The sequence below is a fragment of the Panthera leo genome, chromosome A3 (genome assembly GCF_018350215.1).
Source record: "Panthera leo isolate Ple1 chromosome A3, P.leo_Ple1_pat1.1, whole genome shotgun sequence".
Classification (NCBI taxonomy): Eukaryota; Metazoa; Chordata; class Mammalia; order Carnivora; family Felidae; genus Panthera; species Panthera leo.
The window spans coordinates 19,337,716-19,360,420 of NC_056681.1; the positions used below are offsets into that span (position 1 = coordinate 19,337,716).

The window sequence follows — 22,705 nt, forward strand, 5'->3', positions numbered from 1 at the left end:
GTATCCATCAGCAAGTTCTGTCAGTTCTGATCTCCCAAGTACCTCCAGAATCCGTGTCATTCTCTTCATCTCCACCACTGCCATCGCAATCTTACCCAGGAAACTGCAACACAATTCTGTGTTTGTTTCCACATCTGTCTTTCACAATCTCATCTCTTCATGGCTACCAGAGCGGTCTTTACAAAACCAAAATAAAATCAAACACTCCCCTGCTACAAAGCCTTTATCTGACAGCCGTTTTCAAGGTAATTCTGTGTAATAATTCACCCTAAAACTCAGTGCTACACAGTAATAGACATTTTTTCTTGCTCGTATGTCCAAGGGTTGGCTGAGGCTCTGCTGATCTGGGCTGAGTTTGGCTGCAGACTGTAGGTTGGGCCCAGGGTTGCTCTCTATGTCTGTCTTTCTCTTTGGTCCAGTGGCTACTCAAGGCATATTCTCCTCCTGGAGAAAAACAGGGACACTAGAGGGCAAGTTTGCCTGACAAGAACATTTCAAGTTTCATTCCCAACACATCCAACACCATCTGATTGCTCAAAGCAAATCATGGGGCCAAGTCCAAGGGTCAAGGAGAAAGGAAGTACACTCCACCATAACTCCATAAGGAAGGTGTGGATATATAATTAGTTATGGTGAGATAAAGAATTAGGACCAATAATTCAATCTTCAACAAAAGCTTTTAGTGGCTTTCCATTAAACTTAGAATAAGGTCTAAACTTCAACCCCCTCAGGCTCTAGCCCCAGGCTAGCCCCTCTAAAACTTCAACTTTTGCCACTTTTTCCCTCACCCATTTCTAGCCATACTGCCTTTGTGGCTGTTCCTCGAACTTTCCAAACTCTTTTTCTACCTCAGGACGTTTGCATTTGCCATCCTCTCTCTGTCTGGATCACACTGCTCCTAGAGCTTCACATGACTGGCTCCTTCCCGCCACCAGGTCTGAGATGCAATGCTACCTATACCTGGGGGTGTGTTAGAGATGCAGGTGCCTGGGCTCCACCCCCAGAGATTCTGAAATGGCAGGTGTAGGGGTGTGTCTCAGGGGTCTGTTGCTAACAAGATACCCACTGTTGATGCCAGTGCCGGTGTTCCATGGAACATTCTGAGAAAGGCTGCTGTGAGAGGGAAGCATGCCCCAGGGGTACCGGGGAGGATGTGCAGGGCCTGAGTCTGTTGGGATTCAAGGAAGTCTTGCAGAAGGCGTAGCAGCTGAGCCGAGGCTTGAGGGATGTAGAGGAGGTGGTCAGGCCGACAAGACTATGTTTTAGGGTCATCCCACAACTCTGTGTGCTTCTTGGGTGTGAGCTTCCAGGTAACTTTTCCTGAACCCCTCACCCCATCCAGCCCAGGCCCTGCTGGAACAGCCTCCCGTTGGGAACTAGAACTGATGACATTATATACGACCACCATCCGAGCTTCTTGAGACAACCAATCCCACAGGAAGTCTTAGAAAGCTTTTTTTCCCTCTAAATGATCTTTTTTAGTGTCTGTCACCCAGAGTTGTAGAGATTTTATATCATCTATGAAATCCTATTAAGATTTTATTTCCTTATTTTCCTTTTATGATGACTGGGATTTCCTTCCTGAGAGAAGGCTTCAGGAAGTGGCCGTGCCTTGGCAGGAGCCAGGCCCTGGGGAGGGTGTGTTGCTGAGGCAGCCGCAGCCTCCGTGGCAGAGTTGCTGACAGGCATTCAGAGCTGGCAGCATCCTTCAAGGTCCTGTGGCCCATTTTCCCCCTGAAGGTATCCTCTCTAGAGCTTTGAGCATCCCATGACCCAAGAGAGGCAGTGATGGAGCTTTGGAGTCAGGTGAGATGGTCTAAGAGTCAGAGGGTCTGGGCTGAGACCTAGAACTTCTTGGAGGGCTGGCCTTTTGGGATGCTACCTATTTGGGTGACTTCAGACAGTTGTTTACCTGCTCTAAACCTTATCTATACATGCATGCACCCATGTTATGGTGAAGATAAGATGTGATAAGTGCTTTGTAGGCAGGGACCATAGAAGGACTGCTACTCTCTCCTTGAACAGATCCAGTATGGGCAACCCGCTACTTTGAAAAGTAGAGTGTTGAGATCCGGTTGGATCCAGATGCCATCAGTGAGTCCATTGGCGATCTTTTCTGACTTCAGGTCCTCTTACACATGAACCATAAACCTGGAAAGCCTCATCAAGGCCACTGACTTAATATTGACCAAGAAGGAATCAGAGAGATTCCTCGTGGCCTCTTCTGGTCCTCTTAGGCCACTGCTCCTCAGCCATGGCTGCTTATGAGAATCACTTGGGATGATAGGAACCCTAGTTAAGGCTCAGGTCTCCTCTCATATTTATTAAATAAAAACCATCAAGGGTAGAGACAGGCATCAGTGTTGTCTAAAAGTTCTACAGGTGACTCTAATTATTCAACCAGGTGACAGTCTCCTTTTAGATACATTCAATCAGTCGTGGATCCACCTTGGAGCACTAGCACCAACTCACAGAAGGGCATCTCGAAACCACCTGTTACATGGCTGCCTGCTTCATTCCAGACACAAGATGCAGAACCCAAATTTATCCAGGTTACCACGTTGGAGTTAAACCTGAGACCACGTTAATAAACCTCCATCTGTTTTACTCGCTCTGGCCCTGCCTAGATGGGCCTCTGAACAGTCCTCCCAGTCTTGTTGGGGAGTCCCTTGTGTGCTTAGGAGTGTCTCCTTCCCCACATAATGGAGTTGGCCAAGTTCTTTCTCTCCAGCTCCTCCTTTCCTGCTGATACTCGCAGTCCATGCACCGTGGAGAAGGACCTCACTACTCTGCCTGCTGCTGGGATGGCCCACAAGAATGCAATTCCCATGTTCAATGTGCATTAGCCCAGACATTGGTACCAGTCCTTGGTATCCCGTTGATTAAACTGCATTTAATCTGGTGCAGAAGTGAGAAGTGTAGTCTTCCTTTCTTGGGGTCACATGCTGTCGTGTGGGTCCGTCAGGAGGACGGCTGGAGCACTAGCTCTCAGCAACTCCAGCCTCTTCCTGAAGCTTCTTCTTAGAGGACCACGGGGCATGAGGTCTTGGTTCAGGTCCTGGACCTGAATAAGTCCATCATGGCCTCTGTAGTGTATGTCTTTGCTCCTTTCACTCCGAACTTAAGAGATGTGACTGATTCCAATCTAAATTGACTTGTACAAATCACCTCCCAGCCAGTCTACCCAAAAGTTTGCCTTAAGAGCCCAATATAGTCAGCAGTCTGTCTTAGAAACCCAAGTCCAAATGAACCCCAGGTATGGACTCAACTTAGGTCAAAGCTAGGACTGCAGATTCCAAATCGGTTTCATTCTTCTGGTCTCTCAATTCAGCCCCACCATCTGAGGAAATAATGTTAATAGCTGCTGTTTATTAAGTGCTTAGTCTGGGCTGGCATGATACTAAATGCTTCATGTGGTTTACTTCATTTAATTTTACAAAAGTCTTACAGAGTGGGGGTTATTATGACCTATCTTACAGATGAGGTAATAGAAGGTCAGAAAGGACCTTGTCATTTAGCATGTAGGTGGTGGAGCTGGGATTTGAATCCATATCTGTGTAACTCAGATGCCCCAACTAATGGTCTGAGTTGTTTCTATAGCACTCATGTAGAGTCCTGATACTTTCCTCTCAAGGGCTCATGGGTCATTCAGAAAATAAGCAGGTCTTCAGACTTAGCAGGAGTCCAGGATCATTGATCACAGTTTCATGTTTTCTATTGTAAAATTCAATGGCATTTGCCCATCTGTTTCTTTTTTTTTCTTCCAAGATTTTATTTAAATTCAAGTTAGTTAACATATGGTGTAGTATTGGTTTCAGGAGTAGAATTTAGTGACTCATCACTTACATATAACATCCAGTGCTCAACCCAACAAGTGCCCTCCTTTGTACCCATTGCCCATCTAGCCCGTCCCCTTACCCACCTCCCGTCCATCAACCCTCATTTTGTTCTCTATAGTTAAAAATCACTTACGGTTTGTCTCCCTCTATGTTTTTATCTTATTTTTCCTTCCCTTCCCCCATGTTCATCTGTTTTGTTTCTTAAATTCCATGTACGAGTGAAATGATATGGTATTTGTCTTTCTCTGACTAACTTATTTGGCTTAGCTTCATACTCTCTAGCTCCATCCATGTCTTTGCAAATGGCAGGATATCATTCTTTTTGATGGCTAAGTAATACTCCGTTGTGTATATAAACCACATCCTATCCATTCATCAGTTGATGGGTTGTTTCCATATTTGGCTGTTGTTGATAGCGCTGCTATGAACATTAAGGGGGCTCACACTTGTCAGAATGGCTAAAATTAACAACTCAGGAAACAACAGATGTTGGCAAGGATGTGGATAAAGGGGAACCCTCTTGCATTGCTGGTGGGAATGCAAACTGGTGCAGCCGCCCTGGAAAACAGTATGGAGGTTCCTCAAAAAGTTAAAAGTGAAACTACCCTATGACCCAGCAATTGTCCATCTGTTTCCTATATTTCTCCACACTCCTTCAAGAGTCCATTTAGACCAAGAGCTCAGGGTTGAATGTCAGTGTCAAAGACAGCAGCACCTTAGTCACAGACCACCAAGTCCAACCCCCCCCCACACACACACACACCCTGGTCACCAGAGAGGGGAAATAGATTGGTCTAAAGTCACACAATGAGTCCGCAACAAGTCAGTCTAGGACCCAGGGTCCTTCTCCCAGAGCCTTGGACTCACGGTGTGACCTTGCATAAGTAACTATTCTCCAAAGAATGCAACAGGCAGATAGGTAACCATGGAAGCAGTCTCTGCCTTAAGCTAAGCTTTTAGAGAGGTGGAACCTGGACAGGACACCTGAAGTGGAGACTCTACTCTAACAGCTGAAGCTGAGGTGAATCAGGGGTGTGGACCTGAAAGGTCTGTTCCTCCCCTTGTCACTTTCCCTGCCTATCCTTGGGCATTTCTGGGAATGCTAGATACTTGCTGATGCTAGTTAGAAAGTCTGGGGCTTGAGTAGCTTGGGGACCTTGAAAGAGAACTGGACAGAGTGACTCTAGCCCTTCTGCTGACTGATCTCAGGTGAAGAGTCCTCCCACCAAAGGTTTTAGTACCTGCTGAACAACCTGCTCTCTGAAGAAGGGGAGAAAAGCCCATTCCCTCCATGTAAATATTCCTTTGATGTGGTCACTTTCAAGTTACCAACATATTAACTAACTTGCAAATTTCCTGAAAACTTGACATTTGGCTCTGTGAGGCACAGGTTGAGTCCAGCACACCATTGCTTCCAAATCTTCAAACGCTTCGCTAGATTGGGATGGTGAAATTGTAGTGGGCTCCCATCCTCATGGGTGTATGATGATACGTTGGTGGGTGAGGGTGCACAGATAATTGGATGCCTCATTGATAAGTCTTTTCTTGTGATGTCACTACCTCTGTTTCCTCTCTTGATGGAAACGTTGCCATTCCTACCCTGTTACAGAACAAATAGATGTGTGACATGCGGGTCCCAATCCCTGGTGCTGATTTCATATGCTTTTGACAGTTTCATCACATTTCTCAGAGTTGTGATTTTTTTTTCTTTCCCCTCCTGGGATGGCAGAGTGGCATGTTGGGATACCATGCTGGGAACTGTTTCCCTCTGATCCTTTCTGTAAGGCTGGCTTTCCCTCTTTCCAAGCTTATACTTGCCTAAGTTCAAGGCTTTGCCACATGCACCTTGTAAATTTTCCCTGGCCCCAGACTGGTGCATCTGGAAGGGGGAGATGAGACTTTGTGGTTCTAAATCTCTCCTTGGCACATGTTCTCAGGCATGAATGAAAAATCAGTGATTTGGTTTGAACAGAGAAACTGCAGACAGACGTCCTGTTTTTCACATCTGGCTACTTGGAGGCACAGCTGTATGTGGCCACCCACTCTTTTTTGCACGTGTGGGGGAAGGGATTGGTTCCTTCATGGGGCTTCATGGCGAGGGGATGCTCAGGTCACAATCCGAGGTGCCAGGCTGAGTCTGGGGGCGGGGCGGATATTTTCTTAAATCTGGGTGGTCTGGCAGACAGGTAGAAGGGTTGAGGGTAGGAGACATCCTTGAGTCCTCAGTCAACTCCTCATACTGGCTGTCAGTTTGTGAAAGCACAACCCTCTTTTTCTCCGGGTGACTCCAATCGAAACTCTGGGGGGGTGGTTATGTAAACCCATTCCCTAGATGGCACTGAGCCAGAAAATTAGCAATGATCAATGAAAGGGGAAGGATGATGAAATAAAAGTGGAGTCTCAATTATGCTCTAAATGAGCAAGGCGATGTTAAGTCTTTAACAGAGGAGGGGCCAGAGACGGGAGGAAGGGAAAAACGATTACTTGGAAGAATTCTGCGCCCTAGTCTGGACTTAGCCATTGATTTCCTATTGCAGTTCCACAGATGGACCATCAAGGCCTTGTAGAGTGCATGTCTCCCCGCTATATTTCTCCACAATCTGCATAAAGGAAGTGTAAGTTCCTCTGCCCTGCTTTTCTGTCCACCAACATTGGATCCTGGGTGGGTCGAAGGGAACAAACTTCTGTGGGCATTATGTTGGGGATTCACGTTTACCAGCTGCCGGGAAGTTGGATTTGTGGTTTCAGGGTACAGGATGTTTCTGTGCGAACCATGGTGAAAGTTGCTTTTGTGAAATTATGAAAGTAATTTGTTGTTGTTTGTACGACATGGGAAGCTGAAATGTTTTTAGGAAATTTTGGTGATTTAAACAACAACAACTTTTTTTTTTCTCTTAAGCTCTGCTAAAAGGCAGAGTAATTGATGTTGAATTTGGTGACCTGCCCTGAAAAATGCAGTCATTGGGACAGCCTGGATCAGTCGTTTAGAATGGAAACCAAATGTTTTCTTCCATATATATCTATAACGTAAGACTTATCCCCCATCTGGCAAAACCTCTTTCTGTTGAAATGTTCAGAGTGGAATTGCATTAATAAGGAGACATCAAGCGAAATTTACTACATGCACGTTCAATGGTCTCTGTAAACCGAGTTGCACGTAGGGCTTGTATCAATAAACATCTCTACCTGCGGGTTTTCAAGACAGATTAACTGAGAAGAGCCATTATGGGATAAAAGAAAAGGGCATGCTGGGAGAAAAATGAAATCAAACATTCACCCGTGCAAACACTTCCTTCCTGGATACTGTTCGGATTTTAATTTCTTTCTTTTTTTTTTTAATATAAAATAAAATACAAGATGTTGGTGCTGTTTGGAGATAGCCCACATCTGTACGGTAATGAGACAATTCTCCCAAGTGCGGTTCTCAGTGGGATATTTATTTAATCCGTATTGGTTTTGGACCACGGCCTGTAATGAGGAAAGACACGGGCAGAGGCAGGAGACAGCAGTTGGAAGTCTGTACCTTTTTGAACATGAAAGTACAGAAGGGTCGTGCATGTATTTAGGTTTTAGTGAAAATTCAATAACTTTAGCTGCAGACGCTTTGCTCCGGAACACTAATAAAAATGGGAATGGTAATAAAGGGGCCGAATTCGAGCTTCTTGGAGATGAAGGCTGGAGCAGTGCCAGATGCAGCTGTTCTGATGCTAAAGAATGTTCTGGTGTATTTTCCAGGAGGACTCATGGGCCAGTGGAGGACTAGGTTGATTTTAAGGCATCTTGTGACAGCACATGAGCCCCAGGGACCCACAGACATCAAATAGGCCTGGTTGAAAAGGAATCCTTGAAGGCGGCTTCAGGAATGCTCGAATTCCCTGTCAGCAAATGTCCTGACCAACAGACACATCAGAGTTAAAAACTGGAAGGTCCTTCCTCAAACCAGTCAGCCTTTGCTAGATCTTTTGGTCTCTTGAAATGGCAGTGGTGTGAGAATCTCATGGATGAAGTGGAGTTTGAGTCCAAAGGCCTCAAGGAAAGAGCCACCAACTAGCAACAAGCTGTAGTTTTGGCCTTTGGAAGAGTAAGGACTTTTGTCCCTGAATTATCTAACTTCATCCTCATCACCACCAGCCACTGTCACTTTCTCCCATTTTTGGATGCTTGCTTGTCCACCATCACGCCTTTGCAAGTGGTAGATTCAGGACCTGAACCCGGGCCCAAATTATAGAAGGCATTGTCTTAGCCTCGCCAAGCTCTCTGGGGACTCTGATCCCCCAGTCTAGGAGGAGATCAGCTCTGCAAAGAGAAATCAGGGATAAGGTCCGACCTCATGACTTGCTTTGGTCCTGGGTTTGACCATATTTGTCGAGATTTGTTTGAGAACCATCTTTTTTTGTTTTGTTTTGTTTTTCAAGTTGTATTTACTTTTTAAGGAATCTCTACACCCATCATGGGACTCGAACTCATGACCTCGAGATCAGGAGTTGCATGCTCTTCTGATTGAGGCAGCCAAGCACCCCGAGAACCGTCTTGAAATCCCACCTCGGCCTTCTCTGCTGCAGGCTGGATGCCCTCAGCTTACACAAGGGTTGATACTGTGTTGATGGGTTTGCCTACATCGGCAGAAGGCTGCCTAAGAACCATCTGTCTGAGATTCTAGCCTTCTTGTCAGGCTGGAGATTCTCAACCTGTGCTGGCTTTGCCTGCGATCTGGAAGCTCCAGCACGCTGGTAGTACTGATTATTGCTACACTGCCATGCGTGGGACATGGCTCATCACATCCTGGGTGACTAGCTGTGATAGCCCCGGGAGCTTAATGTATCATTTTTTTCTCATTTTGTCCCTGAAGGAATGATTGGATTCTGGGTCTCTCTCAATTCTGAGCTGACCAGGGAGGTTGTGGGGTGGGTCCCTTCTGGAGGGTGCTCTTGACATTTTGTCAGACTCCTTGCTGTGAGCTGAGATACACACGGGTGGGGTGGTGAAGCCTGTTCCCAGGAGGTATTATCTACACCTGGCTCTTCTTCCCAGCCCACTCTGGAGTCCCCAGGCTCTGCTCTGGGTCCTTTCTGTCTGCTCCAGCTGCCTTTCCCTTCCCTGTGGAGACCTGGTGCCTCTCACCCAGCAGGGCTGACCTGCCAATGATAAATACCATTTAATTACAGAACAGGCTTTTCTGCTGTGTCTCTCAGCACGGCTTCTATTGCTGAAGATTAAACTTCATTCCAATACCACTGAATTACCTTTTTAAACCTATTATTTCAATGTGATTAACTTCACTTCTTTTCATTTAGCTGTAAGCAAAATCTTGTTTACAAGGCAAAAAAAGTCTTTGCCTTAATATCGGCAATAATAATACAAACGAACATTGCAAGAAAATAATTTATGTGAAAAACAGGAAGAAATGGCATTGATACATGAGGCTCCTCTTCAATTAATAAAAAGGAGGAAATATTTAAAAACAATTTATCAAAGAAATATATACAGTTCATACATCATGCATTTGCAAAGAATGTACTAATATCCATTCCACAAATAGCTGCGTGACCCCGGGATTCTAATTTGTGTGTGTGTGTGACGGAATCTGGGTTGTGGTTAAAATCCAGAGCTGGGTTCGGTGAATGAAGAGCCATGGGAGGACACCTGTCATGCATTCTCATTATACCGCGTTCTCCCTTTGAATGTGGCCAAAACGCATTTGAAGTTTTAGAGAAGGTGGGTGTTGACTGCAAGCCTGGGGGAACAAACGCAAACCCTAGGATACTTTCTAAGGCGCCAGTTACAGAAGGCGCACCCCCAGCCTTCCATTTGTGCCTCTTCTTTTCAGGACTGAAATCTAAAGCACTTAAAAAACATTTGTATTAAGAATTGCAGCAGCGTTTGTGTGGCTCCCGTCGGTTAAGCGTCCGACTTTGAATCAGGTCGTGATCTCACGGTTTGTGAGTTTGAGCCCCGTGTTGAGCCCCGTGTCGGGCTCTGTGCTGACGGTCTGGAGCCTTCTTCAGATTCTGTGTCTCCCTCTCACTCTGCCCCTCCCCTGCTTGCGCTCTGTCTCTCTCTCTCAAAAATAAATACACATTAAAAAAAAAAGAAGAAGAATTGCAAAAGGAAGAAATGCTTGGCGATTAAAAAAAAATGTTTTTGTTTGAAGCAAATCCTGGCAGACTGCTTCCCGAAAGTTGTCAAGGCCGGGTGGCCGCTGGGAAGCGGTGGCATCTGTCGCTGCAGTTATGCAAATCCTCTCTTGTTGAGGCCAGAGCGTGGAGAGGGACTCACGGCTGCGTGTTGGCAAAACACACACCGTATGCTACCACCCGCGTTCCTCCCTAATTTATTTTGACCATTTTCTTTTATGGCCCTTCCCCGAGATGCACTTCACAGGGCGTTCCTTTACGGGGCGATGCAGAGAAATTAGCATTTACATCATATTTAACAGTTTACAATGAGTTCTTCTGCCCACACATAAAACAACGTGCTTTTATAAGGAGAACATGGGTATCAGAATGAGTATTTCCACATATGGTACTGTGTTTAGCTGACGTGCAAACTCCTTGATGGTTCAAGAAGAAACATGGAGAGTTAGCCAAAGGCACTGAGCTCTAGCCAGCGTGCCCAGCCCACTGTGCCAAGCCACCCAATTGCCCCCTGGGAGGAGGAGGCCGAGGGGATGCACAGACCTAGGGCTGGGGTAGCAGGTACAATTATTCTGTGCCTCATCTTCCCCCTCAACTGCTGTCTCCTTGTGGCTCTCCCTTGCCCCTGACCAAATGTTCTTCACTTTTCTCTCTTCGTCCCTCCCTTCTCTCTGCCTTTCCTTCACCTGTTTGATTAGGCATAGTAACCGAGCACCCGTGCCAGGCTGGCCGTGATCTGGGGGTTGGAGTGGTTGGAGGAGAATCAGACAGCTTTAGGCTGTCTAGTCCCGGAAGATTTTTTGACATATAAAATACACCCAGATATGCACAACCAGGCTGACCAACTTTCCCTACAATGTACATTGTGCTGAGATCATCTAGGAACTTCCGATGATGGTGACTCGAACTGGCCAGGAGAGGGGGCAACGGACCCCAACCTGGAGAGAAGCCCTGATCTCACTGTGGCTCACGGAGCTTCTGTTAACGCTCTGTCTTGTTCTACCCAGAAGCTGATGAATGCTGACTGTCAGATCTTTATTTGCGTATTCTCATCTCATCTTCAATACAACTTGTATTTTAGAAGAGAAAATGGAGGCAGAAAAGGTGTGGCCTCTGGCCACGCAGGTGCCAGCCCTGCTCCATGTTGGGATTTGCAGGACTGAAACACACGCAGCCCCTTCCGAGAGTTGTTCGCTGTGTCTGTGACCCTCTAGGGTCTGCACCCCACTCGCCACCTCAGAGGGGGCTTGTTGGAGCAGTGGGCACCAGCAAAGCAGCAGAGCAGACTGAGGAATCTGTACCCTAGAGAGGGGGACCGCCCTCTGTGGCAGCCAACTCTAAAGGTGCCCCCGGATGCTCTCCGACGGGGTGGGGATGGGGGTGGGGGTGGGGCAGGAACTGTTAAGCCCTGTGAGCGTGACTTCTTCCAGGATGGGGGACACAGTATCTGAAAGGCTGGGGGATGTGCCAGAAACCATCAGGGCAGGTTGACAGATGTGTTTCCAGCATCTGCCTCGCTCCTGGTGCTTGGCAGATGGGCTGCAGGGACCAGGCCGCTGAAAACCTGGATCGGTTTCAAACAGCCCCATTTCCCAGGCTGAAAGCAGAGAATTTCCGGAGGGCAGCCACGGAGGCTGCAGCTCCAGGGTGCCCCCAGCCAGAAAAGTTCCGCTGGAACCCTGCAAAAGCCTGGTTCTGTTGGCTCAGGGAATCTCGGGTCTGAGTGAGCACTTTCTGGCACTCCCTGAAATCCCTTATCTCTGCACCTCCTTTGCAGGTCTGCATCTTACTTCTGGTGCCTTCAGCGCCTGATAACCTTGAGATAGCCCACTTTCCAGATAGGACTGTCAAGCTGGAGCCTGGCTTGACCTTCTAGAGCTATGTTATCCCATATGTAGTAGCCGCCAGCCAGAGGAGGCTGCTGACCCCTTAAAATACGGCTAGCCCAAAACGAGCCACCCGGTGAGTGTAGTCGCACATTCACCACATTTCAAAAAAGAGCACAAAATATCTTAACATTTTTTTTAATTTTGCTTACACGTCGAAATGTTAGTATTTTAGATATATCTGGGTTAAATAGGATATATCACTTTTCACTTTATAAAAAAATGTGTCTACTGACACATTTAAACCTGACATATGGGGCTTGCATTCTGTTTTTTCAGACAGTACTGTCCTAGGGGGCCGATCTGGTAGCATCCTTCTCAATGATGTTGTACTTGCGTCCTCAGCAAAATTTTCCCAGTAACCCCTATTGCTGAAGATGGCCAGGTTGGAGGCATGAGCCATCCCTTCCTCTCTTGACCAGACTGTGAGTCCAATTAGATCCTCTGGGACCCGGGCCAGCTGTTTCCAAAGAACAGTGGCTGTAGGTGCTGTTTTGCTTCCTCTGAGAAGTTTCTGCTGATCAGGTACCAGCAGTATCTAGACACAGCCTCTGTGCTAGGCCCCAGGGCTCATGGTTTCTCCCTCTGGATCCAAAGACAGGCTCCAGAGGGGCCTTGTGGGACCTCTCTTCCTGCTTCCCATGGTGGCTGGCCTTGTCCCTGGCTGACCCACAAGACCAGGCTGCTGAGCCTTTTTTGCTTCATACCTTTTCTACCTTGACAGGCTGCCAGGTTCCAAGCAGGGGCTCCAGCAAGCTTGAGCAATCTTGGGAAGCAGGCAGGAGGGAGCGTCTTGCTGTAGACATCCCTGGGTGACCCCTGCCCCTATCCCTACGTGGGGCATTCTTTTGGCTGGGGACAATTGGAGACACTCATCCTTAGGGATGGGGGCCAGCAGGGACAGGGTGCTATCTCTTTGCTCTCTGTGCTCTGTGTCAGCCAAGCTGACCCCCCGAAGAGGGATTCTTCTGCTCAGAGGTGCATCCTCTTTGGACTCCCCAAGGGCAGCCAGAATTCCCCATCTACCGAGGCGGACTCTCTTTGGGGTGGGTGGGCAGGGATGTGCTTCGTTGTTATGTCTCCTTCATTGAGCAGGTGTTTATTGAGCACCTGCCCCGCATACGGAGCTCTGGCAATATCACAGCAAACAGGGCCCGCAGTAGCCTGGCCTCTCGGAGCTCACTCTAATGGGGGAGGCACATGCTCGTCAAGAAATCGCACCGACGATATCTCGTCACAAACTGTCAGAGCTAGCCAACTGTCAGTTGGCCGAGGATGCTGGAAATGGATTTGGTCTTTGGTGGAGGTGGCTGGGGTGAGGGGAGGCTTCTCTGAAGATGGGATATTGGAGCTGAAATTGTATTTTGGAAGCTTTGCTTTTGTCCCCCTCCAGCTACTAGGAGGGTGTCCTGAGGATCAGGTGAGACTGGAAAATGTTCACTAGCATGGTGGGAGACAGGAGTGTCCGGAAGGAAAATTTTAATGAGAATAGAGAAGCAATCCAGAAAATCAGCACATCCTGGCACTGAGTCTTGAGGAGGAGCCGGTGGTGAGTGGGAGAGGGAGATTAGGCTGGATCTCCTGGTGGGGTGAGGCAAGAAGTTCAAGGCTAGGGTGATGAAGGGTCACAGGGTGAATGCCTCCCTCCTGCTTAAGAGCCCACTGCTGTGCAGCAATGCCTTAACGAGTATGTGCAGGCCGCGTGTTGAGTAGTTGGTGTTTCGATGGGCCTTGTGTTTTACTGGACCTCAGAAAAACATCCAACGATAGAGTGTGCCTGATGGGGCACCCCATGTTGGAAAGAGGCTTGAACCAGGAGACCTGGTTCCGGCCCTGATTTTGTCCCCCGACCCACCGTCTGACCTTGGATGAGCCCCTTGCCCTCTCTGGGATATAGCCTCCTCATCTGTAAAATGAGGGGGCTGGACTGAATGACCTCCAGGCCCACATGCACATCTCAGGTTCCAGGGCCCCGGGAGTCAATGACGTGCTTGACTGAGCCGTTCCCAGCTGTAGCCGAGAGGTCGGGGTTCAAGCCTGTTATGAAGCTGCCACTCAGACTCTGCCATGTCTGATATTAATTTCCTCTCTCCCCATGAGGCACGGAGGGCTTTGCAAAAGACTCCAAGAATTGCCTCCGGCTTTGAGGACGGAAGCTGGCCCTGAAAGCTAATGGTGCTGAAGTCCTAGAGCACCCCCACCCCAGGCTCCCTGTGAATTGACCCAAATCAACTCTTCAACGAGCAAGCTGTATGTAGTTGCGTTCCTGAGATCGGGGAGCAGGTGACCAACTTTGGTTCTGATTGTCCTCTGAGCCGGGCTCAGCTCCGTTGGAACCCTGAATGAGCAGGCTTTCAGAGCGGAGAGAGCCCCGACTTCATCAGAAGTGCAAAGTCATGGGTGTAGGGCTGCTCAGTTGCGACTTAAAACCCTGTAACTAGTTGAGTAACTGCAGGTATCTCCCGTGAGCCCGTTTCTTCCTCCACAAAATGGGGACAACAAAGTCACCCACCCTCACCGTATAATGAGGAGGATTAAAATGAGCTCACGTCACCTTACAAGACATGTAAGCACCTGGTAAAATGTAAAGCGGCCTGTCGATTATTATTATAAAACAATAACAATACTAAAGTTATATATCTCTCCCTGATGAAAAAAAATAGAGCTTAGAGATGTTATTGCTAATAAATATACCCTTCACTTAGGCACAGTCTTCTAAAATGTCACTGTCTTCATTACCTCATTTTATTCTCACCGGGACTTGTGAGGCAGGTATCATTCCCCCTGTATTTCAGCTATGGAAGGCCCAAGGTCACAGCTACTGGACAGGCATAAACCCCTGATTGCCACTAAGGGGGGCATTTCCCCAGCATCGTATGCTGCTTGGACTGGACCCACAGCTCTTGGACTCATTTTCCTCTGCAGTTCTTGGGACGGCCACTGTTTCTTTACTGGAAGGTCTTGGTCACTCAGAGCCTTTGAGAGTGGGCACGCACATCTCTCCTTTTACGTGGTCAGCGCGGGGCTATGGGCTTAGCCCAGTTCTGCAAAAGCTCCCTCGGCCAGATAGCCAGACCTTCTCCCACCATCCCAGCTTCACTCAATCTCAGGTGAATGGTGACTGCATCTGGGGTGAATTTGCCTGTGTCCTGGGCTGATGGGTGGGCCTGGACAGGGGTTGGCAAAGGTGAAGAACTCTAGGGAAGGAGGTCATGATATCATTGCCTGGTGTTTCTGTGAATGGAAGCCCCTCCCACCCCCACAGGCCCACCGTACCCTGCATGTACTTGTGGGTCCCCCAGGCCAGGGACCCTACACTAGCTCATGCCACACCTTCATTCCTACCCTTGAGACGCTCGCAGTCACTAACTGGAAAAGCTGTTTGGGTGGCCACCAGACACAACCGGCATGAAATTTTCTGATTCCTTTCCAGCTAAAAACAAAAATGTCTTCTCAGGGGGAAAAAAAATAAATAAATAAATTGAAAAAGCCCCCGGAAACAACACCTTATCAGAATAATAAAATTAAATTATAACAGGGCTGTCAGTGACACAATATCTGAGGGTGACAAGATGTAATCTCAGTAAAAACATCGGATCTGTCTGTTTATAGATCTAATAAATTATGTTAGAATTGTGCTCTTATAAATCCAGGCTGTCGAGGAAACCCAACAACTAATTCATCAGTTGCTCTGAGGAGAGGTCTGCTTCTCCGTTCCGATCGCTCACCATGTAGATAACGAGGAACCTTACAGACCGGCTGGTTAAATGTCATTTGTTTCAGAGCTGGAACACGCCACGGATCATTGCTCACACATAGTCACCCAATTATATTAACCTGTGCAGCAATACGGTGTAATGACATGACATTAAGGCAGCTACTTCAGAGGGGCGCCAGCTTCCCTCCTGGCAGAGGACAGCCCAGCCAAGGGCTTCTCCCAGGCAGCAATCTTGTCATTTAAATGCAAAACAAAAGCTCTGGGATGCAAGGAGCAGAGTCACTTCTCTCTGGCAGCCTCTGAAATCTGAAATATTCTAGGCTATATCCTCTCTCAGCTCTGAGGGGCTGCCGGCCAAGTTTTATTATTTTTTTTGTAATCCAGTGACTCAGTTTTCCCAAAGGACAAGATGCTCCCCTTCTCTCTCTCTGAAATTCACAATGTCTTGTCTTGGAGCGCAGCTGTGAGGTTGTCCCAAAGATATGGGACAAGGGGATGAACGGAAGGGAGCACGGAGAGAGCCCTGTCCACCACGGTCAGTTCTGTCAGTTCGAGGCCCAGAGCTCTTCTGGAGGATTATGGCACAGGGGGTGGGGTTCTAGTTTTCTTTGTTTTGTCAGAGGTAAAAGGGGAAGGGGGACTGATCTAGCCGAATCCAAAGCTTTGTGTTTCTTACTCTCGGCACTACTGTTACGAGGATGGGTAATTCTTTGTTGCGGGGCTTCTGCCCTGTTGGATGTTTAGCAGCGTCCTGCCCCCAACCCCCTAGATGCCGATAGTATCCCCCCTCCCGTTGTGACAACCAACAATGCCTCCAGACATTGCCCAAATCGCCCCCAGTTGAGAATGCCTGATCTAGGGCAAGGCTCTCACTCTACAGACATTGGGCAGATATTGATAGTGCACCAGATCTGTGCTGGATTGGGGGCCCTTTACGTTGCTCTGGAACTTTCTTAAAGGAGTGGCCTGTCTCTGAACTCCCAGAGTCTCTCTTTTCTTCAAAGAGAGAAGTGGCTCTGCACTTCAGTCTTTTCAGGTTTGAATCCCAGCTCCTCTGCTTACTGGCAGCGAAACCTCTAGGTCTTTGTTGCTTCGTCTGTTTGGTGGGGAGGATAATAGCACCAATCCCTTTGAGCTGATGTGAGGGTTACCTGATTTGCGCAGACGAGGTGTTGAAGGCTTGAACACACGGAGCCCTTGGCACTTGGTCATTATTTTCATTAACACCCATTCCTAAAGGATGCTGTGGATCCTGGGGATAAGGAGTTGGCTCAGGCCTCAGGGGCAAAGTCTGGCCAGGGGTCAGGGCAAGGCAAAACAGGTGGCCCTGAGCAGAGCTCCAATCTGAGCAAAGGAAATCAAGGATGTAGCTCATGAAGATGGACTGTGCTTACCCAGAAGGGGCTCAGTGGTAATCATTGCTGCCCACTTTAAATCAATCAATCAATTAATCAATCAGACACATACATAGCATTTTGTTATGTGCCAAGGGCTATATAAGAGCTTTTCAAATAGTACATCATTAGTCCTCACAATAACCCTATGAGAGAGAGAGAGAGAGAGAGGGGTTCTATCACTACCTTCATTTTACGGGGGGTGGGGAGTGGAACTGAAGCACAGGAAGTTTTGCTTTAATAACTTGTCTAGTGTCATTCATTTACTATGTTGTAGAGCCTGGGTTTGAACCCAGGCAATCTGGTTTCAGCGTCCATGCTTTCAACCGTCACATTTTGCTTCTAACTCCAGCTCACCTTACTGATTAGGGGGATAAGAGATGTGCGGGTAAGGCAAGGCTGGGAGTCTGGGAACGGCTGGCTCAGAGAGCTGCTCATCCCTCGCGTGAGCTTGTTTCCCTGTTCCTACGTTGGCCAAACCAGTTTTATCTCCCCACCTTTCCGATGGAATGCTTATGAAAACACACAAATATGGTCATGTTTGACGGCTCCAGGTCCTGGAACACCGTTCAGCGATATGTACATATCAAACCACCAACCGAAACTCAGAATAAATCTCGAGGCAGAAAGTGGGGCCAAATGGGGGAAAAGGCAGGAGGCAGCTTCAACCTCCCATCCCCATTCTGTGGGACTTGTGTTCTCAGGAGGTCAGAATCCTCAGTTCCTACTCCTCACCCGGCCACACTCCCCCCACCACGTAGAGCTACCCGCGCTGTCTGCCACCAGGGTGGGAGTGCATCAGGGGAGCAGATGAGCATCTGGGGTGTGATGTTGGCTCAGGGAAGAGGTTGACCCTGAGACAAACATGGGAGTTCAGGGGTTGGAGTCTGAAATTACACCTTGCACAGTTTCTTTAGGAATATGTGACCTTCTGACATGGCCAGCTGGCTGGTTCATGAGAGAGCCTCACTCTGCACGAGCCATCAGATTCACATAAATATGAGGCAGACACTGGAAAGTTAGAGACAGGATTAGAGGGTGTCATTTGAGCCAGCTCACTGGCATGTGTCCTGGGTCCGAGGACTCGAAGAGCAGACAGGTGGACAGTGAGGAGGACTCAGAAAAATCTCATTTCATTTACCAGAAAAATCTTATGTCTGGACAGACTTTTCTTCCCTGCCTCCCTTCATTGTCAAGGGTGAGTAAATACGGAGGAAAAAAGGCTGCGGGATCTCTGAGAAAATCTTCGCCATAAAACAGAGAACTCATGATGCAGAGAAAGAACTTACTTTTGAAAAAGACCGATTATGGTAAACTAGAGACCATTTTATGACACATCTAAATTTGTCTTTTCAGCAAAATTCAGGGAAACATGCAGTTTCATGATGCAAGATATGAAAAACTAGTTGATGATACACCAATATAGGACACGAAGGGAGCAAAGTTGAGAAGATTTAGAAATAAAAGAAAACATCAACAAAATCGACAAAGATGAAATATAAAGAAATAAAATTAACATGAACATTAGATGCAGCACAAAGGCAGAATTGGCAATGCAGAAAATAGAGTCAATAGTCACTTAAACTATATGTGCTTCAGTGTCATTATCTGTTCAATGCAGATAAAAGTGCCTGTAGATTTGAGTAGTAAATGAAATAAAGCATATAAAGCTCTTAGCAGAATATCTGGGATGAGGCACGCCTTTAATAAACATTTGCCATTAATTTTACAATTAAAAACCTTAATAGGGAGTGCCTAGGTGGCTCAGTTGGTTGGATGTCCAACTTTGAATTTTGGCTCGGGTCATAATCTCAGGGTCATGAGATCAAGCCCCAGGTCGGGCTCTGCGCTGACATGTGAGGCCTGCTTGGGATTTTCTCTCTCCTCTCTCTGCCCCTCCCCTGCTCGTGCTCTCTCTTTCTCTCTCCCTCTCTCGAAAAACTTTTTAAAAGGCCTCTAATTTAAAAAAAACTAATATGATCACAAAAGAAATGGTTTTAAATATATTTTATTGTGCATTTGCACGAATAGTAGGCAAAGCAGATATTATTAGACTTGAAATCAGAAATCTTGCATAAACTTGAAAACCAGCAAAATAGTAAGAGAAAAAAGCAGAGATTAAATATATAGCAGACAGAAAATGGTGCTCCATCAGAGATCACTGCCTTTCCTAAAGAACAGACCATTGAGTGTATTCTTTCATATACAGGCAATACTTTAACACATTTCCAAAAAATTCAAAATAAAAGCAAAATTTTCATTTTTATTTTTTTATTTTTTTAAAAGTTTATTTATTTTTGACAGAGACAGAGTGTGAGCATGAGCTGGGGAGGGGCAGAGAGGAGGGAGACACAGAATCCGAAGCAGGCTCCAGGCTCCGAGCTGTCAGCACAGAGCCTGCCACGGGGCTCAAACTCACGAACTGCGAGATCACGACCTGGGCTGAAATCGGATGCTTAACCAACTGAGCCACCCAGGTGCCCCAAAAGCAAAATTTTAAAAGAAGTCAGAACAACAAATGAAATAACCATCGAAGGTGAACTAGAGGAAACTTTCTTGATCTTAAGAAAAAACAAAGTATATTAATGGGATTCCACAGACAACTTAATTTTGCTTAAACTTTGCTGACCACATCTCCCTCTTAGAGAACAAGACCCAATGCCTACTTTCTTTGGAACCCCAGCTTGGCAAAGGCTGACCTACATACAACCAGGTTAACTAGACCCTCTATGATCTGGCTCTCTGTTACAACTCTAATCTTAGCAACTTCTACTCTCCCCCTTCTCATTCTACCCCAGTCACATTGTCCTTCCCATTAATCCTTGGATATACCAGGCATGCTCCCGGTTTAGGGTCTCTCCATAAGCTGTTCCCTGTCTGCAATGTTCTTTGCTAGAACCACACAACTAGCTCCCACACTTCCTTCAGGTTTTTATTCAGACATCCGACTGCAGGGTTCCCTATGACCCTGTTGAAAATGTCCACGCGTCCAACTCCCTATACCTTTCCTCAGCTTTATCCTTGCTCCAACATTTATCACCATCAAAATCTCTATTTGGCTCATCTCTCCCTCACTAGAATGCCAGCTCCATGAAGGCAGAGATCTCCCTCTATTCCATTCACTGCTGTTGAGATCATTGCTTCACATACAGTAGGCACCCAACAGATACATGTTGAATATGTGAAATAGTAGATGAATGAATCTTACAGGCAGACAGGAAAAAAACCTCAGGTTTCCTATAAAGGACAAGGGTCAGACTGCTGGCAGACTCCGCCACAACTCTGAAGACTACAAGACAATAGGACAATATCTATGGGTTTTTAGAGGAAAAGGTTATGACACAAAAACACTATTCTCAGTCCAGTTGTTCATTTGTGAAAACAACAGAAAGATGGATGTGCAAAGCGTACCATTGATGAGCTCCCCCTAAAACACAAAAACAAAGCAAATAAACTCTTTGAAGGTATACTATACGTGAATGAGATGAATCAAAGTTGGAGACCTACCCAAAGTTGGGTAAATCAAGATGTAAAGTCAGAGTAGAGAATATTAAAACCAGTTAAACATAGAACTGAGTCCATTATATTATTTTAATAACCATAAATATGGTTACTTAGCAATGGTGCTATTATCTAAAAACAATTCCTGGAAAAGATGAGCACAATATAAACAAATATATAATTAAAAATTATTAATCCAGGTTTAAAATTTCTAGATTATATTAATGAAAACATGAAAGTGAGTTAGGAAGGAATTGGAGGTAAATTTAAATTTTTTTTAAATGTTTATTTATTTGTGAGAGAGAGACAGACAGAGTGTGTGGGGGGGAGGGGCAGAGAGAGAGGGAGACACAGAATCTGAAGCAGGCTCCAGGCTCTGAACTGTCAGCACAGAGCCCGACTCGGGTCTTGAACTCAACAAACCGTGAGATCATGACCTGAGCTGAAGTCAGACGCTTAATCGACTGAGCTACCCAGGTGCCCCTTGGAGGTAAATTTTAAAATGCTTCTTTGCTCCTTGTTTAGAGGAGGAGCCAATAAAAATGACTTAATTCATTGCACTGATGAACAGACAAATACAGGTTCAAGTACAAATTTTACAAAGAAAAGACAATCCCTTAGAGAAATATAAGAAAGTATTATACTCTTCAAAAGAAAGCAAATAACACAGTTAATGGGAATATTTTTGTATATTATTACTCATGCTTTTTCATATTTTAAATGTTTTTCAAAATTCAGAAATTAGGCACAGTGCTCACAGAAAATATAACTAATGGCAAAAAAAGTTCAAAGAACAGAAAGTATAAAATAGCAGTACAGTAAGACCTAAAATTCGGGGTCTTTAAATGGAATAAAATTTTATCAACATATAGCCATTTAGATTGGATTAAGGCAAGCAAGTAGACAACAGAAATTAACTATAAGTTTTGTACAAGATTTAAACCTAAGTCAAAATGACACAGAAAGATAAGATAGGATTTAACATAAAAAACACAAAGCTACAGACAACAAACTGAGGGTTGCTGGAAGGGTATTGGGTGGGGGGATGGGCTAAATGGGTGATGGTCATTAAGGAAGGTGCTTGTTGGGATGACACTGGGTGTTATGTATAAGTGATGAATCACTGGGTTCTACTCCTGAAACTACACTGTATGTTAACTAATTTGAATTTAAATAAATAATTTTTTTAAAAAGCACAAAACTAAAATAATTCCATTTTAATAAGGAAGCAATCCATAACAAGAAAAATAATAGTCATGAATCTTGTTGTGCCAAATAACATAACATTAAAATTCATAAAATGAAGACTGTTAGCAATACAAAGAAAAGTGATAAAACAGAGGAGTGGCAGTGGCATTTAATATACCTCTCTCTGTCTTTGACAGATTGTGTAGATAAAATATAACTAAGGATATTGATAAGTTGAGAAACATGTATTTTTTACCTGTGTCTATCACACCAAGGGCTTCTTGACCCTTGGAGATATAGATAAAATTTTTCCAGTTCCCACTTCCATGACTTAGGGCTGTCAGATGCTTCCTAAAACCTATCAACCTCACCTTTCCCTGTTTCTCTGGGTTTTCTTTTTTGAGTTGTGTGATCTTTACACAGGTTTCTATGAAAAACCCAGTTAAGCCAAGTATTTTTGGAGTTAGTAACTCTCTAGAAGATTTTGGCCATGCCACATGGAAGGATCATATAGCTCAGTGCCCAGTACTCTGCCCATCCCTCCACAAGTGATTTCCTTTCCATAAGCCCATACTCTTCATGTACTCTTCCTAGGGTATGATATGACCCTAGGAAATACATCTGGTCCCCCTATTTCAGTGGGTTCTTTCCAGATTACTAGCCCCTATGAATCCAAATTGTTTTCCCTACCTTCCTTAGAATTCTGATAAACAAAGCCTTTCAATCTCTTGATAAAATTATTATAATTGATAATGCAACTGCCTCCAAATTTTGTTTTGTGTGTTTTTTTTTTTTTTATTTTAGATGGTGGGGGAGAAGGGCAGAGAGAGAGAGAGAGAGAGAGAGAGAGAGAGAGAATCTTAAGCAGTTTCCCATGCTCAGCACGGAGTCTGATGTGGTGCTTGATCCCATGAACCGTGAGATCATGACCCCTATTAGATAATGCTGTGTTCCCTTCTGTGATGCACATCCTAAAGGGGATACTGTGTTCTAGAAAAAAACTCCTTTTCAGGAACTCTTGTATAATAAGACAAATTGATCCTAT

The 22,705-nt window shown here is 45.9% G+C and overlaps 1 long non-coding RNA gene across 1 annotated transcript; it reads left to right on the plus strand.

Moving 5' to 3' along the window:
- Nucleotides 1-1,030: 1,030 nt before the first annotated feature.
- On the plus strand, nucleotides 1,031-2,904 carry LOC122214905. Its single transcript, XR_006200142.1, has 3 exons — nucleotides 1,031-1,310; nucleotides 1,741-1,806; nucleotides 2,405-2,904. It is a non-coding gene; the product is annotated as an uncharacterized LOC122214905 (long non-coding RNA).
- The last annotated feature ends 19,801 nt before the right edge of the window (nucleotides 2,905-22,705 follow it).